Genomic DNA, 5082 nt, shown 5'->3' with positions numbered 1-5082 from the left:
TTTCACATTGTCAAGGACTGGCTCTAGATAGTAGAGTAGTATCTGGTACAAAGTCTTTTTAATATGTCTTGTAAAAAATTATGAAAATAATATCTACTTTACTGTAATTATACCATGTCTTATTAACTCAAAATATCAATGAAACCTGTGATTGCTGAGTATGTCTTCTAACCTGTAATATAGTATTTTCTGGCCCCAATGCATGCTTGGTGTAATTAGTAGGTTTCACACAGTAAAACTCCTTTGATGAAATTATTAAAAATACCCTAATTTTCCAGTCTTTTTCGGCAGCTAGCCATAACAAAGGACCCTGTAGTTCAAGAATAAGAACTCTGGCTTTGGGTTATGTCTCACTTTTTGTCACATTTCTTTTCTCCTGTTCTAGGTTCTTGTCTATCCATGCAGTACTGGCTTGGCACCAATACTAACTACAGCTGCTGAAGAACAGTTCGATGTCTAGGACAGTTAGTGAGAGAATGGCTGGAGCATTAGAACATGGTCTTATTTCTGAAGGTATACCAGAAGGACCTGGTATACCTTCAGTCCCAAAAAACTCATTTCTGACTCAGATTGTAATGAAATCATATACCAGACTTTTGAATTCCAGCATTGACTGGTGAAATACTCTTGTCTGAGTTAATTTCTGTACTCTTTTGACATACATCATAGTAACTGTAGATTTACTGAAGACGCTAGGAGTGCTGCAGCCCATCTCCTGTGCAAATATTGCCTGGTGCAATATGTGTGAACAACACATATTGATCATGGGTAACAGCTTTGAAACTCCCATTCCCCATCCCTGTTTCCACAGTGGTTGCTTTAATACCTGCACCAAAGTATTGACCACTGAGTTGTAACTGGACTGGAGCTTTCTCATCCTCTTAGATTGTAATGTGAGCCCTGATGTCCGCTCTCCTGTATTTAGCAGCACACAGTAGCATTATTTCAAATGTGAATTATAAAGAAAACTGTCATATGAGAGTCTTGTATCAAAAATAGTGTGGCCAGCAGGACTAGGGAAGTGATCGTGCCCCTGTACTCGGCACTGGTGAGGCTGCACCTCGAATACTGTGTTCAGTTTTGGGCCCCCCACTACAAGAGAGACATTGAGGTGCTGGAGTGTGTCCAAAGAAAGGCAATGAAGCTGGTGAAGGGTCTGGAGCACAAGGCTGATGAGGAGCAGCTGAGGGAACTGGGGTTGTTTAGCCTGGAGAAAAGGAGGCTGAGGGGAGACCTTATCGCTCTCTACAACTACCTGAAAGGAGGCTGTAGAGAGGTGGGGGTCGGTCTCTTCTCCCAGGTAACAAGTGATAGGACAAGAGGAAATGGCCTCCAGTTGCGCCAGGGGAGGTTTAGACTGGATATTAGGAAATTTTACTTCCCTGAAAGGGTGGTCAAGCATTGGAACAGGCTGCCCAGGGAAGTGGTTGAGTCGCCATCCCTAGAGGTATTTAAAAGACGTTTGGATGAGGTGCTTAGAGACATGGTATAGTGGTGGTCTTGGTAGTGTTAGGTTTACGGTTGGACTCGATGATCTTAAAGGTCTTTTCCAACCTATACGATTCTGTGATTCTTGCAGCTGTGTGGAAGTGGATGATGGTACCCAGGTGCATACCATAGTTACCTGATTTGAAAACAAAATGTTAAAAAACAGTGAAGTATCTTCTGTGTATTTGCCACATGGGATATCTAGGACTAATTAATGCCAGAACACTTATGTACAGAGTGACAACTTCTGTGTGGTTAGGAGAAGTGAGAATCAGCAGTAAGGCTTTAGCATCTACTATTAGCCAACAAGTTACATGAAGCAAGTAGCATCAAGCAAGTAGAGAGGCAGCAGTTTTTGTTTAGACATGAAGACATAACGATGATGAAGCTGTGCACAAAAATATTAGGTAGTTTCACCATCATTTATATCTCTTCATACTTGCTGTAAAGTATTAAAGTGAACTATGAACTAAGATAGTTCATATTGCTTGGAAGTACTTTATCAGACTGGTAGTACTTTTATGCAAAGTACTGCACAAGCACTATGAACTCGCAACTGAGTTGAACTCAATTATTTTACACAAGATAGAGCTGAGCTCCCACATGCTCTTCTTGGTTCCTTTTTATAAAGCTTTTATATAGACCTTTATTTCAGGTAGACTTAAGACATTTGTCAGAGAGGATATTTATAAATGTTTCTGTCACAATGAAAAAAAGCAGCTTAGCTGGGTTTACTTGGTTTGAGTCTCATTTACCTTTCTGAGCCAAAAGTCCTTCTCCCCACTGCTAACACATTTTTCTCATTACTTACTGGATCATTTGATCAATCACTAGTTAACCTACTCACACTTCATTGAATTTCCTCATTTATCAAACAACACACCAAATAGACTTGTGAGACTATTGAGCCAACATAAAATCAAATGGACTTTATTACCACAGTATTAATAGCTTAACAACTTGAAAAGAAAAGTTTTGTAGCAATAATTCTCCTGGGGTTAAATAAAAAATGGAAGAAGAATCAGATGCTTTAAAAAGTCTGTGAGTAAGGGGTTTGCTTTCTGGAAATCTTAAGAATATTCTTTTTTATGGACCTTAAAACCCATACTAAACCTGTTAATGCTTCTTTGGAGGTATTAGATAAGATTAAATATTCTAAAAAACATGATCATTTTTGGTATAGTTTTACTATTGGGGCTCTATTGACTTGTGAATTTGCCTATAAACTAATTTGTTCCCCCTTCCTAACACTTCAGATTAATAATCCTCGACAGTTCATTAACACTTTTATTCTGTATACACCTGCCTTAGAAGATTTTAGGTAGAGTTCTTTGTGTCAGTATAATATTAGATCCTAGTACTACATAAATTATATACTTATGTAATTCATGAAAGATTAGCTATATTTAAACCAAAAGTACTTAATGAATTTTATACAGCATCCTAATTGTTTACAATTTCAATAACTTAAGTCAACACTTTTTTTCAGCTCAAGTTCTTTGCAGCAACAAATTCAGTGAATAATTAGGAAAATCTAGGACCTGCAGATCAAATTGGCACAATCCTATGTTCATTTATGCCTATTTTCTCATTAATATAGTTATTTTATTGATATACTTGGATATAAAATTGCTAAGAATATGTTTTTTTCTCTAATGATACAATTTAAAAGAAAAAAATTAAATAAAATTTAGAAATAAAGAGCAATTTGTTAGCCCTTTTGTAGTCATCCAGACCAGTATGGATTAAGGACCTCATTATCTTCCGATAAACTCGTCAAGAAGATCAAAGTCAAACTTAAGAGTTCTAATGCAGTGTAGAAACATGTTAAAGTATCATTACTAAATGGCTACAGGTAAATTCAAGATGATTCTTTTCTAAGCTTTCTTATATGTCTGTGCTTACAGAGGCCTTCTGTCTTGAAGCTGACTGATATTTGGACAGCATCTGATGTATACTTCAAACCATTGAGTCATCATTGTACATGTTGCTTGCTAAATGACCAACAGTATTCGATACTTCAGAATTTCAGAAAGTGTTATTTCAGCAAAATTTCCTTCCCATTCAGAGTAATGCCACTTTGAGATATCCCTTGGAGTTAATAGTTTCTTTAAATACTTCTGTGGCCTTTTTCTTTACTCAGTTAATACTGTCTTTTTATTCGCTTTACTTCAGCTCCTCTCCATTATAGTAGGGTCCAGAATTCCTTTCCTTCTCTACAGCTCTCCCCTTAAAGTTCTCACAGGGCTTTGTAGCAGGTTTTATGGGGAAATTAAGTCTGTACAGTCATGTATTGCATTCCATCTCTAATAATTTTTGAACCTGCTGGCCAGTTTCAATCATTTGACAGAGGAAGAAACTGTGTATATGTCAGTCTGCTTTTGCATGCATAATTCAAATGTCTAACCACAATCAGAGTTTTGTGAGCTCCTAGAGTGATATGTAGGTATTTAAATATATTAATCTCTTATTAATTTCATTAAAACAGAGAGACACCATATTAATACCCCCACTGAAGGAAATCTTAAAAAAAATAAATGCACAAAGAAGTACTACTGTGGAGACTCTGCTCCTGTCGTTCCACTATTTTCAGAATTTTAAGTTTTTATTACTTACATCATTTTTCAACAAAGTGCCATCGGTTTTGGGGGACATCTTTTTTTGGCTCCATCACCACGTTAATGGTTCATTTGTCCGGTTAGGATCGTATCCTGAGCTATCAAATGGTATGCATAAAATGGATGCTTTCTCATATGCATTGCACCCCATTTATGGAATTGGAGAAACCCGTGAGAAGCCTAGTTGCACTACTTTAAGAAGTAACACGTATTTTCTGACAAAGCTAATCTTACTGTTTCAACTAATTATAATTTTAAATAATATAGAATAATAAACCAGAATTTAAACACATGTTGGACAATAAGGCGCCTCCATAAATCAGTAGTTCTGGGTGACTGGGAAAAGGAGAGTTTTCATGGTATCGGTGAAATATTTTCTTTGGTGTGAATACATAGCAAATATACAATTAGTGGAAACTGAAAAAAAACACAGGAATCTAGGCTGCATGCAGATCGCTGAATGCTTTTGCTTGTTTATCTGGCATAGGCTTGCTGTGCTAATACCGCTTAGTAATGTCAGAAAGTGAGAACAGCCAGAGAGCGAAATGAAATGTCAGGCTGCTGCTGCTAACGATGGCAGATACCTAGGGAGGATTATAGGAAACAGGTCAAGTATAGAGTGATCTTTGCATTGGTATACATGCTTAGCTTCTGACAGGTGGTGAGTTAGGGATTTTGGAAGCTTGTTTTTGCATCTGGTTCACAATGCTCATTAGCTACCAATGGACATACACTGCATGAATTTGTGCAGTATTTTTAAAAGCCATTAATATTTTTAATTTCTGTAATATCCAATGATTTCCAGTTTGATTTAATTTGTAAATGGCTGTAAATTTTCTAACGTAGTGCCCTGTTTCTCTCATTTTAGAAATGATGAATAATAATTTCCAACTCAGATTCTCCAATCACTCCTAATTCTATACCTTTATTGGATCTGTTGGATAAGAAGGATTCTGTTGTATTTTTGAGGAAACTA

The sequence above is a fragment of the Mycteria americana genome, chromosome 2, assembly GCF_035582795.1.
Source record: "Mycteria americana isolate JAX WOST 10 ecotype Jacksonville Zoo and Gardens chromosome 2, USCA_MyAme_1.0, whole genome shotgun sequence".
Lineage (NCBI taxonomy): Eukaryota > Metazoa > Chordata > Aves > Ciconiiformes > Ciconiidae > Mycteria > Mycteria americana.
The sequence above is the reverse complement of the archived record's forward strand: the minus strand, read 5'-3'. Positions refer to the sequence as shown.